The sequence below is a fragment of the Lutra lutra genome, chromosome 9, assembly GCF_902655055.1.
Source record: "Lutra lutra chromosome 9, mLutLut1.2, whole genome shotgun sequence".
NCBI lineage: Eukaryota > Metazoa > Chordata > Mammalia > Carnivora > Mustelidae > Lutra > Lutra lutra.
Window position 1 is genome coordinate 72,036,480 of NC_062286.1, and position 15,231 is coordinate 72,051,710.

Below are 15,231 nucleotides of genomic sequence, written 5' to 3' on the forward strand. Positions count from 1 at the left end.
AAAGGTCTTCCCTTTTACCCTGTGTAATCATCCTTTGATTTTTTTAAAATTTGTTTATGTATTGCTTGTCCAGTTAGATGATTGGGAGAGAAGAGCTTCTCCTGATATCTGGTTGCTGGTCCAACCCATACAGTGAGTGTCAGTGTCATTAGAAGCTGGCTTGGCACTCACAGTTAGACTCTGTTACTTGCCTATTGGAGAGAAGCAATCTCAGAGAACACCAGCAGGAGACAAAGTCACTCTGAGACCATGATCTACTAAAGCAAAACTAGGTCACATGATTATTTTGTTCAAAAAGTGATATAAAACCCACAAAATATCAAACCATCTCTTGGTAAAATGAATAACTGTTACTTATCTACCAATCATAGCTTTACCCTCACTCTCATCTGCTCTTGTTACAGATAAGATTTATAGAAATGCCCAATCAGTCATAAAATTCCCTCCATTTCCTGACAGCCTCCTATCCACAATAAAGTCCTGCTTTCTTAGACTCTTCCCCAAATCACCTAACGAAACCCAAACTCTTCAATAAGTCTTTTCTAATACCACTTACTGAAATGCTCCATGGCTGCCCTTAGTGCATGCTACCCCTTGCTCCAACAATTACTAAACCCAACTTGTTCAATTAACATTATGTTCATAGTGGTCTCTGGCTAGAGAGCAGTGACAGTGGTTTGTTGGTTGGCTCTTGGTTTTCTGACATTTTCTAACTAGAAGATGAATTCCTTTGGAGCAAGGGCCTTATTATTTTATTCACTACAGTATCCCAAGTAGGTTTGCCATTTTGTAGATCCAACACATATTTAGTATTTTTTATATGGAGGTTTAATAAAATAAGGTGATTTTTGGGACGCCTGGGTGGCTTAGTTGGTTAAGCAGCTGCCTTCGGCTCAGGTCGTGATCCCAGCGTCCTGGGATCGAGTCCCACATCAGGCTCCTTGCTCGTCAGGGAGCCTGCTTCTCCCTCTGCCTCTGCCTGCCATTCTGTCTGCCTGTGCTCGCTCTCTCTCCCTCTCTCTCTCTGACAAATAAATAAATAAAATCTTTAAAAAAATAAAAAATAAAAAAAATAAAATAAGGTGATTTTCATATACAGATCCTTGGCCCCAAGGTTCCATTTAAAGGATTGCCACCTGAACCACAAAAGCAAGGCTTTACTTACTTTTTTTTTAAGATTATTTATTTATTTGAGAGAGAGAAAAAAAGAGAACATAAGTGGGGGGAAGAGCAGAGGGCAAAGGAAGAGAGAGAAGCAGATTCCTCACTGAGCAGGGATTGTGACCCAGAGCTCAATCCCAGGACTTTGGGATCATGACTTGAGCCAAGGCTTAACCGCCTAAGCTGCCTAGGCGCCCTGGTTTCATTTGCTTTTTATAAGCTAATGGCACACAAGCCATTGAAATTGGATTTTCACAGTGTAATTAAGAGCTACCTGCCCCCCCCCCAGTTTATGAAGATTTAAATAATCTTAGCATTTAAAATCAGAATAGTATACAATTACAGTCACTTAAAGGCGGACTGAGTAATCAGAGTCTGGGTGCAATATTCTGCTGGACAATGTTTCCGAGTGTCCTCTGAACATGCTTATGAACAGATAGTAGGAATTCCTAGCTGAGTTCTTTTGGATAGTTTTCCATTGATGATAGTTTTACTCTCTAAATTATTCTGTTCTAAGTTTAGCTTCAGCATTTGCAATATGGTTTAATTGGTTTTTGTTTGTTTTTTGTTAACTCTGTTGTAGTGGCACATAATTGCATCAACTAACATTTTTCAATTATTAGAATTTCAGACATTTATGTTTTAAAGTTCAGATATTAATCATCCATAAATCTCCCCCTTATCCCTTGCTTCTCAGATTCGCTTGTATCCTGTCATGCCAGCACATTGTAAGTGTTGAATAGGTAGGATAGGCAGGCTTTGGAGTTCTTTTTTCTACCTATGTGGGTGGGTCAAGAGCAAAATTAGTTTAGGATAAAATACCTAAGAGAATCCTATTTGCCAAGCCACTAAATTGCACCAAACCCTATTTGCACAAAGCAAGGCCTCATGCTTTGCCATTCAGCCATGAGTTTAAATAATGCAGAACTCCTCTGAAAACAAAAAACAACTAGCATATTTCCTGTCTTATGACTTATGACAAAGGGAAAGTCAACTCAGAAGGGTGTTATTTCATAATCCAGCAGCTATTTTATTTACCCAATTTTTAGGAGGGAAAAGTATTTTTTTAATAGAATGTGCTGCTTTTATTATAGAATAGTCTAAACAGTTATCTGATTACCAAAGCAATGGCAGGCGTTAGGTCTCTCTCCATGGGTTTCCCCATATTTGGAAATAATAGAATGATTTTGTAAGAGTCCAAAAAATTATTTATTATGTAATAAAGCCTTTAATTTAAGAAGACTGTTTCATTCTTTAATATATATTTTGCCAGCCATCCCACTTTGCAACAATTCAGCAGGGATAAATGGGTAACTGTTTCATCTCTGAGTTACTATGTGGGAGTCTCTCAAAGGACCTGATTTTCAAAAAGAACAAATAAAAATAATAATAATATTTGTTGCTGCTTTTTTCTTTTCATTCATTGAGGTGTGAAACTCTAGCTTCAGATCAACAAACTGACATTTCTTTCCATGTCATTAGCTTTCAATTGTTCTATAATCGTGAAAATACAACTAAATATACAAATTTATTAAACCTTGAAATATTGTCTGCATGACGTGCCAGGGTAGTTTATACAGGGGAAAAAATGTAATAATAACTTCCCTAGAATTCTAGCTTCTTATGTCATATTTCTCTTCTAAAGTCAGAGGTGCTGCCTAGGAAAACAACTTTGTTGCATCTGGAATAAATTCAGATAAAATTAGCTTCTTCTATTTAAGTCGAATGTTGATCTAATGGGTTCATAATTTGACAAACTGTACAAATGCTACTCTAGGACATATTTTAAGGTCCCCTTAAAGGGACTGTCAACATCATGAGTTTCATCAGTCAGTCAATCAGTTAATCACATTTTACATGTTGATGCTATACTGTGGTTCCATGCAGGCCTATTACATGCTGTAAATGGTATCTGAGACATTGTTTTCTCCATCAGGAAGCTTGCAAGCAGGGAAACAAGAAGAGGACATACCTATAAATTAAATACTAAAATGTAATGATGAATGTAGTCTCTAAATATTACAAAAAACTTTAGAGCACTGATTCTCAAAATATAGTCCAGGGAATTTCTATCTGTAAGACCTTTTCAGTGAAGTCAAAATGACTTTCATAATACTAAGATTTTATTTGCCATTTTCATTCTCATTTTCTCTACAGTCAAGTTTTTCAGAGATTGATTGACATGTGATTTTGTAACAGATGGAATGTAGAAAGATATTTGCTCCCAGCTATCTTCTATTAAGCACCATTTAAAGGATTTACAAAAGTGTGACACAATGCTATGCTCCTTAAAATTTTTTTAAATAGTTATTTTTTTAAGATTTATTTATTTATTGAGAGTGAACAAGATTGGGGGGAGGGGCATAAGGAGAGGGAGGAGAGTCTTACACAGACTTCTCACTGAGTGTGGAGCCCAACGTGGGGCTTGATTTCATGACCCAGAGATCATGACCTGAGCTGAAATGAAGAGTCGGACACTTAACCAATGTTGCCACCAAGGCACCCCAATAGTTATTTTTAAAATTTACATTATTTTTATTAATATGTAATGGATTTATTTTTGTTATTTTATAATGAGTTAATATTTAACATTTATTGACTTATAATTTGTAAGAGTAAATATTCATAGATATAATCTCTATAAACAGAAGATTTTTTGGAGTCATTAATGATTTTTAACAGTGAAAAATTGATATGTCCCAGGCAGATGTAAGATATGTTTTAAGTAAAGTATTAATAATAATGGTTTAACTTCTAAGGTGAGTGAATATTTTGTTGTTGTTGTTTTAAATAATAGGCGGAGTAGATTCAAAACTGTCTGAGGTAGCTTCACACTCATTTATATTCCAGAATGCCTTCTTCAGTGAATTCTCGAAAGTATAAGGCTATAGCAGCCTGCTGGGAATGTGCCTGGATGTGTGTGTCACACCTGTGTACTCCGTTCTTCATGCTTGTCAGAGTGGAGATGAAGTTAAGGATCTTTAAGGCAGTTAGAGGCATTTATGGAAATGATGAAATGCAGTGCACACTAATGATATCATTGGTTTTAACTGATTGAACTGGAGTCCACATACAACTGATGATTGCAATAAAGCCTAGCATTTTCCAGAATGGGCAAAGTCTAGTACATAGTGAAATAAAATGTAGCATCTTTCCCAGGCTTTGTCTGAAACTGTGCATAATTAAAAAAAAAAAATTCTAAAAACAATATTTATCTTGCCAAAGCCTGTGGCCTTTATTAAATATAGAACACTAATTATTTTCATAGTTGAGTGAACCATGTCAAAAATAAATTATGTAGAGTCCTAGAATTGAAATAGTCCATGCAGTGCCTAGCAGCAACTTCTTCATGTTAATAGTTAATGATGATTGCTACTATTTATTGGCAATTGTATAGGTGCCAGTTTTTCTGAGTATTCTATATTATCTCAATTATACCTTATGGGAAACTTCAAAAGCTATGTATTGACATTTCTCTCAGTTTATGGATGAAGAAGGTGGGCCCTGGGAAGGTTGAGCTAACTAACTGATCTGAATCCCATAGTTAGGACATAGAACCAGACCTAATTTCACTGCCCATGTTTTTACCCCAAAGATACTCCTTTCCCTGGGGTGACATGTTACATGCATTTGATTGGCAAAAGTGATTAAGTCTCTTTATTTCATAGACTAGGACACTCCAGCATAGGGAGATTAAGTACAAAATCACAAAATAAGAAATGAAGTCTGAATCCCCTCGCTTAGTTCCTTGGATAGACACATGGAACTCAATATAACATACGGACCTAGGAGTCATCCTTTGTCCTTGAACTTTCAGAATGTTTACTATGGAATATCATTTCTGTTACATATGTAAGTTACTGTAGTGGGGTGTGTATGTGCGTATATGTATGTGTGTGTGCTCTTGCTGATGGACTCTTCTTTTTTCCCTCCACATTTTTTTAATCTAGTTAGGCTGTAGTACATATTAGTTGAATGATTGAATGACAGTGAGTGAATGATCTACTATTTTGCTTTCCTGGGCATAAGATCTAGAAACTACCAGGTAGGAGGGAAAGCAGCCCCCCCTTCCATCTGCCACTGATTTTAATAAGAGTCTTCTGATATTATTTATTTTTCTAATGAATTATTCATAAGCACCAGTTTAGAAAAAATGTTTCCGTTGCCAGCAAAGTTGTTAGTTTGTTTTAAAATCACCAGTCTAGTTTTTACTTCTTAAGCTCATTTTCTCAATTTGGCTAAATAACAAAATTCAGCAAGATCTAATGACTTTATTAGAATGAGAGCTAAAATGTGGCTCAAAATATGTGAATACTGGCCCTGGTTTTTTCACTTGCCAGTCACATTTCTATGCATTATATTTCTTATCTTTCAAATTTTGATTATGATATGCTTGCTTTGTGTGTATTTCTTACTAGGTTTTTGTTAAGGATAAAATGAGAGTGTATATGTTGAAATGTGATGAAATTCATAAAGTGATATATAAGAATGATTACTGATTCTGTGTTATTAAGTAATTCATTATCAGGGGCTATTTTTAAATTTGTATTCTCTGTAGTGGGGCCATGTGCATGCCACAGCCTGCACAGGTGGTTGCTAATCCTGTTCTCTAGCCCTAACATTTCATAAAAAGTGCTTCATTTTGAGCTACAAGGAAACATTTTCGGACTCAGGTGTACCCAAAAGTCATTACCTAAGTATTCGAAGACTTGATTCACAACATGTCACAGAATGATGCCAACAAGGCCCCAAAAGTAGATGAGTAAAAATATAAAAACATAGACCTACAAAATAGGTAAATATAAAAAATACATAAATATTACAAAACAGAACTACAGTAATACAAATGTTCTTAGGACTGGATGGGCCCATAATAGAGGAGGTAAAAGGGACACAGGAAGAGACTTGAGCTTGTCCATCATATTTACCCATTCATTCATTCATTCGTTTGTTCACATAATAACCATTTATTGAATGTGTAATATATGCCCAGGTCTGTGCTAGAGGCTAAGGCTCCAAAGAAGAAGTAGACAAAAGCTCAACCATGGAGCTACTAATCATCTAAGAAGCAGAAAAGGAAATATGCAAACTACAACAAACACAACTATTAGATAAGTGCTAAAATTGATGTTATTACAAAGTACTATGGGAACACAGTGGGAATAATGACTAATTCTGCCTAGGGGTTTTGGGAAGGCTACAGGAAAGACTAGCATTTGAGCTTGGTACAAGACAATGTGTAGGAGTTTACCCGAATTTTTTTTTTTTTTAATGGGAAAAAGGCATCTCTAGATAGAAAAAAACAACATGTTCACACCAGTGAAAATGTAATAGAACATAGCATGCTGGAGACAATGTGAAAATTGGAACAAGTCTTTTGAAAAGTACTTTGGCAGATTGTTTCATGATCTATAAAAACACTTACGTCTTTAAACCAGTAATCTCACTTAGGGGAAATTATCTTATGAAAAAAAATACACAGGAAGTAAAGTGTTATTTATAATAGCAGAAATACAAAATTGAGATGGATCCATTATCCAAAAAAGTACAAAATAGTCCTGTAAATTATAATATACTATTTTGACTATTATTGTTAGAGTGATAGTAATGATTTTCCAAGTCAAAGTGGAAAATATATATGCCATCATATTAAATTACAAAACAATAAAGTAGATCTTTATTATTATAACTATTTAAAATTATGTGTGTGTATAGGAAAGAAATGGAAAAGAACATGAAATGAAATCAACAATAACAATAGCATTAAGAACAAAAAGTTTTGTGAAGGTGGTCATAGGATTATGAATGAATGAATGAATTTTTTTTAATGGATTGACTTTGTTGTGGTCCTATCATTAACTAATTGAACTAATGTTTATTGACCATTGCACTTGTTCTAAAAGTATTGCTAGGTCCTCTAGTTGAAAAGATAAAGGAGGTTATCATTTCTATAATAATTTTTAAAAATTTTAAAGTAAAGCACTTTTACACTCCCATGACTTTGCTAAAATAATGAACTCTACCCCTTTCAAGACCAGTTGAATGCAGTCTCTTCTAGGGGGCCTTTTCAGAATCCATCCATCCCATCGTCCCTCCCTAGATTTTCCAGCCTTTTGTCCCTCAAAATGAAGCACATCGTGCTTTAGGAGTATAACTGGATAATTTGACATGTCCAAAGCTGGTGCCACAGCGGGAGGGAGTTGGAGTGGGGCTGTACATAAGGCTGTTTCTCAGAGTAAGGTTTAAAACATCCTGCATCAAAATCACTTGGAGTTTTTGATAAGCATGCAGGTTTTTCATGCTCATCCCTAGAAATTATAATTAAGTAGATCAGGGAGGGTCCAGAAAATTAACATTTTAATTTTTTTTATAAGCACTCTAATTCTTAAGCATCTTAAATTTGGAAACCATTATTATAGAATATTGAGTCTACCTGAAATAATTTTATCAGCCTGCTGGAATTTTTTTTTTTAAAGATTTTATTTATTATTTATTTGACAGAGAGAGATCACAAGTAGACAGAGAGGCAGGCAGGCGGAGAGAGAGGGAAGCAGGCTCCCTGTCAAGCAGAGAGCCCGATGCGGGACTCGATCCCAGGACCCTGAGATCATGACCCGAGCCGAAGGCAGCGGCTTAACCCACTGAGCCACCCAGGCGCCCCTGCTGGAATTTTCTCATGTAACATTATATTTATATGAGTGACCAGTTGAGAATTTCTCTGTTCATTGATTTTCTTATAATGTTATTTCATCCCAAATCAGCTTTGTTTCCAGCTTAGGTTTCACAGTTTTGTTGATGGAAAATATTCACTCTTGAGAAGTAAAAATGTGGGTTCTTTCTGTCCATGTGCTTCTGTACATGCATAGGATTGTGAAGTCATGTGTAAACTTCAGTGTAGGTATCTCTTCTAAGTCATTCTTACTGCTTAAGATACCATTGTGTAGTCCATTATCGAGGAATGGAGGAGCAGGAAGAAAAGAGACTTACATTTGATAAATGTCTGGTAAGCTTTGTTCACTAAAAAGCAGAAATTTCTCATGGTCTATTAATGCACTTCAACCATCTATAAGTTTTTTATTCTTTTTTTTTTCCCCCCTCTGGTCCTTTTCATTCCCTCCCTCCTTCCTCCTTTCCTTTTCTTCCTTCCTTCTTTACTTCCTGACTCTTAATAGACTTGACCATGGACTATGGCTTTTTTGCTTAACACCTTTTATCAATTGGCACCAAAAATATTTGCTCCCTAATGTCTGTTTGGTCAAAGCGATTTTCCTACTCACAATATCCTGAAAGAATCAGGGGCACCTGGGTAGATGAGTCGATTGAGCATCTGTGTTGTGATTTCGGGCTTGGGTTGTGATCTCAGCCTTGTGAGACTGAGCCCCACATCAGGCTCCATGTTCAGCGGGGAGTCTGCTTGAGGATTCTCTCTCTCTCTCTCTCTCTCTCTCTCTCGCGCGCGCGCGCGCGCTCCCCCGCCCCTCCCCCTACTCATGTGCGCATACACATGCTCTCTCTCTCTTTCTCTCTTTCAAATAAATAAATCTTTAAAAATATATATCATGAAAGAATCAGTTCCTTATTAGCTTTGTTCTTCAGATCTTGAGTTTGGATCAAGTTGAACAACTAGTCATCCTTCTGTCAGAATTTTTAAAAATATATAGTAGCCCAAAAATTTCAGGAAATTTTTAAAAATCAAGGTAAGGACTAGCAGTATAAATCCTAAAGAGATTAGTCTGAAAAGGGCATGCTTTAGCATTGTTACCCTTTGACCCCAAACTGGCCAACTTAGAAGCCTGCTGGGAGGAAAGCAACGAAGACAATTCTCTCCACTGTGCATTCACTTCATCTTCCTGAAGCACTGTTGTGCATGAAATGGGCTGGGGATTTCTTTCTGGGTGGATTTACTGCCTTAAACAATTGGGGAAGCTTCGATGTGCTTTCTGGCAGATTCTGATATCATAAAAGAAAATTTACCTACCTCTCTAGAGGTCTAGAGAACCGTCCTAAGAAAACCCCTCTCAGTACAAATGGATTTTAAGATATATGAAAGGGGCCTGCCTGGATTTCTGCATATTTATGGTTTCTAATTGCAGGAGTGTGGTAGGGACTGAGACAGCCAACAGCCAAATCTGTCTGTGGCCGTAAAAGAATCATCCTGTTCTTCAAAATGTTACTAGTTGCATATTTCTTCTATGCACATCAGTCTTTCTTGCTGAAAAATATAGTCAGTCATCTAAAATATTCTTTTACATTGTGAAGTCCAGTTTGGAAAACTGTCTCTTAATGAATGTCTCTAAAGCACCTGTATTTTTTATTTCCTGCTACAGTGCAGCTCTCTGTTCAAGTTTCTCTCTTGGTAAACACTACTCCAACACTTTTTAAATTTTATCCTTTACCAAAACAAAACAACAACAACAACAACAAAAACCTTCCTCTTTCCATTCATTAGAAATCCTGTTGACCTGGCTTTTCTTGGAAAAGAATTCTGAATTTGAAACTCTCAGATGATCCTGAGGTTCTTAAATTATGGAGGTAGGAGGCTTATTTACAATTTGAATTTCAGAATCCATCTAATTCAGAGACAGAATCATTTTCCGGGGAAGAGCCCAGAAACCTGGATATTTAACAAGTTTCTTTCTTGGTTCTAATGCTTACTAAATCTACAGAACAACTGTGGAGCTTGAGGAGTAATTCTGCTTTGGAAAGAACATTTGATGTGTAGTCAGTAGACTTTCAATTGCTAGCCTCATGGGTATAAATGTTATTTAATCCTTCTGAGACTCAATTTCTCTTATTTTTCTAATTTTTTAAAGATTTTACGTATTTATTTATTTATTTGAGAGAGAGAGTGTATATATGTGTCCTCGGTGTACACGAGTGGGGTGTGAGGTAGAGGAAGAGGGAGAAGTAGACTCCCTGCTGAGCAGGAAGCCAGATGCAGCTAGATCCCATGAACGTAAGATCATGACCTAAGCCAAAGTCAGATGCTTAATGTGAGTCCAAATCAGATGTTTAACGCACTGAACCACTCAGGCACCCCTCAATCTTTTATTTTTATTTTTTTTAAAGATTTTATTTATTTATTTATTTATTTGACAGAGAGAGAGAGAGAGCGAGCGAGCGAGCACAGGTAAGCAAAGTAGCAGGCAGAGGGAGAAGGAGAAACAGGCTCTCTGCTAAGCAGGGAGCCTGACTTGGGGCTCAATCCCAGGACCCTGGTATCTTGACCTGAGCCGAAGGTTGACACTTAACTGACTGAGCCACTCAGGTGTCCCTCTTTTATTTTTAGTATTGGTATAATAACTTTTAGAGTAGAATGTTATCAAAAAGACCATATGAGGCATTTTTTGTGTTTTTACTTTTTTAAAAAGCATATGCACCTAGAGAAATAATCAAGGTAAAAAACAAACCCGTAAGATTAGAGTAGCAGAAAAAAATAGAAGATTTAGAATATACAGATTTTTTAGAAATTAATTCACATCCTACATTTGATATGTACTTACAAATATTAAATTAATAATTAACAGAAATTTAATGATGCTCCATGGCATCAAACTAGGACTGACATTATAGGGAGAAAAAGCAAAAACAATAAAAATTTTAAACCAAGATAATCTACTATGGTTTTCTACCATTTCTATTTTCCCCCTTTTCTTAAAAAATGTAAATGATCCAAAATATCTCCCCATGTATATTCTGTCACAACTAGAGCTTACTTCCTGACATATGTCTTTTAAAAGTCATCCAGGCATCCTACTTCTCATTCATCATGACTGGTGGTGCAAATACAGACAAGAGAATTTACATTAAAAAAAAGTCTTCAGCAGACATGCATATTCTTCGGAAGGAGACTCAGAACTTTTGTGTTTCATATCCTGTAAATGCTCATTGGACGATCATACTCTTTCCTGGATAACCAAGGTTTTCAATGCCTTAATCCAGCATTACTGGGGCAAAGAGGAGTCTTTGAAGCCAGCCTTTATCTTTTACTTGACATCATTTTCCCCTTCCTCTAAGTCTTACTCTGGTTGATAATCATGGTGATTTTTGAAAGTATCTTGAAACTTGCCAATGTCATGTTCACCCATTGACTAGATTGGGAAGAATTCCACTGTCACTTAATTCAAGGTAAGTTACTTAACTTCTCTGTATCGAAATCTTTCATCTCTAAAATGAAGGAGTTGGACTGTGAAGCCTCTTGGAGTTGTAAAGATCTTTCTAAAGAGAATTATGACATGCAGTGTTCATTCACACCACACAGTATGTAATTATATGTGTAGATCTGTGGCTTTTTTTCCTGATCTCTTTCCTTCTTCCCTTTCTCTTTCTCTCCCTCCCCCTCTCCTTCTCTCTGTCTTTGCCTCCTTCTATCTCTCTCCCCCTCTCTCCCCCTTTCTCTGTCTCTCCTTCCTTCCCTGTCTTCTCCCCGCCTTCCCCTGTCTTTACTGTTTTCTTGCAACATTTTGAAAGAGCATTAATTTGACCTAAAACTCTCCAGTGTCCTAGTAATCGAGGTGGCCGTGTGTCTCAGCTCTGTTACACTGACCCTGGATACCATAGGCTTGACCAAGTATGAAAATTGGCCTGACAGGAGTCACAGCAGGAAAGCGCCTGAAGCTGTCCTGAGAACTCTGTTCCCAGAAATGTTGTCTATGGATGGAAAGATGGGCTGCAGACATGGCTTCTAGGGGGATGCAGTGGCCGTCTGCCTCTTCTGCACGCTATGATGTGGGATGGTCCGAAACAGCGTTTGTTCGCTTGCTTGTTTACGGGTATACCTTTGTGGACTCTTAAGCAACTACAACTGTAAATAGCCTTAGAAGTGTAACTTGAGGGTCGTGGAAGCCCTCTCCCCTTCACATACTCTCCAAATAGCCCTTTTGTAGTCCCTGTAAATACTACCTTTTCTGGACACATCTGTAAAAATCCAAACATGCGGAGGAATAAGGACCCCAAGTCTTTTGTATTGTTAATTTCAGTGAGATTAATTTCTCAAATCTTTTGTTTAAGTTAAAGACAAAACTAAGAGGGTGCGTGGGTGGCTGAGTTGGTTAAGCATCGGACTCTTGATTTTGACTCAGGTCCTGATCTCAGGGTCATGAGATCCAGCCCCCACCTCAGGTTCCCCACTCAATGAGCAGTGTGCTTCTCTCCTCCTCCTTCTCCCTGCTCCTGGGCACGTGCTCTCTCTCCCCAATCAATCAATCAATCAATTTTTAAAAAACAACAATGACAACAGTCTATGAAAAGTGGATCATTTGGCCTGTCTGCAGCATTTGAGCAAGACCCTAATGTCTTTGCTACCATAGGCTTTTTACATGGGCTTGCAGGTCACCGCACTAGGAGTTTTTCTCTTACCCTCTCTACCTCATTTGCTTTTTCGTCGTCTTCTCCAAGACTTCTTACTTTTGAAGGAATCCAGGGTCTGGTTCTCAGTCTTCCTCTCTTCTCCCCTTAAACTTTCTTCCTTGCCACTTTGCAATATACATCTCATAGTACAGACTACTTTTTGTACTTTTTGTTTTTAACCTCTTTATAAGTAAGGTAGAAGAGCATAGTATTTAGTACACGTTTCTCCATCTCACTATTGACATTTCACACCAGGTGAGTCTTTGTCTTAGGGGCTGTCCTGTGCATTACAGGATGACTTAACAGTATTCTTGGCCATACCCACTAGATGCTAGTAGCACCTCCCCAGGTGTGAGAACTAGAACTATTTCTAAGCATTGTCAAATGTCCCCTTGGGGACAAAATCACCCCCCATAAACCACTGGTTTAGAATAACTTTGTATAAAACAAAAATCCTTTAATAGTGCAAATTATTAGCCTTTGACTGAATTTAACCAATTCAATATTTTTTTCATGTTTATATCTCTTAAAATCCTAGGACTCTGAACAACAGCCACAAGAGCGTGAACAATAGAATCTATAAGACAAGTTCTGTCCCCTGGATAAAATATGCTTGTGCCAAGTAGGAAACACCAGAAAGTGATTTTTGTTTTGTCTTTAGGCCTACACCATTATTGGTTAAAAAAAAAAAAAACATGCACATTATCTTGCCTTTCAAGCAGCCGTGAACAATATCCTAAATTAAGATTCATGGTTGACTCTGCCACTTCTTGCTAATTGCATCCTGCTGAGAAAACTAAGGCTTGGAGGGGTTAATTTGCCCAAAGCTCTGCTAATTAGCCAAATCGTTTACTTCTCAGTTCTTACCTCTAAGAATCAGAGATAATTTGGGTGAATTGTCACTACAAATTGTAAAACTCTTGACACCTGTAAGTTTTTATTGTTGTAGGCATTCAGAGAGGAAAGAAGTAGAAGACGAATATGGTTTGTGGAGGTCTTCATCTCACGTTGCCAAACCTGTCTCTAGCAGCTCCTTTTTGCCCACACCTGCCTGTCTTCTTAATGAGAAAAAAGGCACGCCTTCTTTCTTCTGTCTTCTTCCTTTTCCCTCAACATTTTTGGTCCAGTACCTAGCAGTCATTAAATTAAACAATCATTTTAATTAATTAGTTAATTTTAAATTAGGAAATACCTAGACTTAATGAAACATGTATAAAATGGGCTAATGAAACTATGCCTCAATCCCACCTTTGACCTCAGCTTTGCTTCCCAGATTTAACCACTGTTAACTGATATATATTTTTTTTTTAAAGATTTTATTTATTTAGTTGACAGAGAGAGATCACAAGCAGGCAGAGAGGTAGGCAGAGAGAGAGGAGGAAGCAGGCTCCCCGCTGAGCAGAGAGCCCGACGCGGGGCTCGATCCCAGGACCCTGGAATCATGACCTGAGCCGAAGGCAGAGGCTTAACCCACTGAGCCACCCAGGCGCCCCTGTTAACTGATATTTTATGTCTTTTTGGAAATTTCCTCTGCGCATGCACCTGTGTATTTACATATGTAAACATGTGTATATGTTTAGTGTATATACAGACTTCAAACAATTTAAAAATTGCACCTTTTCTGTCTAAATAACATTACATCTTAGAGGTCTCTTCAATCAGCACATTTGGATTTACCACATTGTATTCTACAGCTGCAGAGTATCTCTGTGGTAAGACTGTACCATAATTTATCTGATCAGTTTTATTATGGATGACTAAATAGTTTCTACTTTTTGGCTGTTACAGTATTACAATGTGTAGGTTTGATGATGTTTTATTATTATTGCTTTCTTTTTGATGAGAAGTGTCCTGGACCTTAATTTTTTTTTCCTTTAAAAAAGTAAAGTTTGATTGTTGAGGATTATGTTATTATTGAATAAATAGGCCAAATAGAATGAACACAAAACAATATTATTTTAAAAATTTGAAAAATGCTTTATTAGTTCCTGAGAGTTAATAGAGCAGAAAGAAGTTTGCAGAAAACTTGGCAGGGTCAGTGTTTCAAGAATGTGTTTAAAAAATAGTTCCCAAGGTGAAATGAACTTTGGAATTTCAGCATTCTAAAGCTCACCAACAATTTACTGATGAGGGCACATCTATCAGTATTTATTCTCATTTATTTTGTGTTTGTTTGTTTGTTTTTTAAGTAGTGTTGGGTCACTCTACAATAAATTTAATCTTTGAAAATGCATGGGCATAATTGAAACTGGGCAATGAAAAATGATAAAGAGAGGTGCCCTAGTATTCATTCTGTTGTTCCTGAAGATTGTTCACTGTTTCTTTTGAGCTTCTTTTTTTTTTTTAATCTCCATTATATTGCCATTTGAAAAACACTGTAATCTCATCACTTATAACCTTACCTGTCAGACTGGATACAAACATCTCGGTTACCTTGAAGAACTGTGCAACATGTTGGTTATTACACAGTGATCAATGGAAGCAGATGTATTAGGGGATATGATTCCATATGGTATTCCAGATGTGGAGCCTTTGCTTCTCAAAGAATTATTTTAAATTTAAGAGGAAAGACAAAAAATAAGTCCCTATTTCCATCACTGTATAACACATTTGCTCTTCAGGCTTTAGGAAATAAGATGTATATCCTTTGGTGCTTGTTTGATTTTTTATTTTTAATGATTGATAAAATGGCATATTTATTGGGATTTAAATCGTCTTTAA

At 36.8% G+C, this 15,231-nt stretch overlaps 1 protein-coding gene across 33 annotated transcripts in view; it reads left to right on the forward strand.

Annotated features, from left to right (window-relative positions):
• NRXN1 (neurexin 1) overlaps window positions 1-15,231 on the forward strand; it is a 1,204,011-nt gene that overhangs the window by 1,134,759 nt on the left and 54,021 nt on the right. The window lies entirely within an intron of this gene.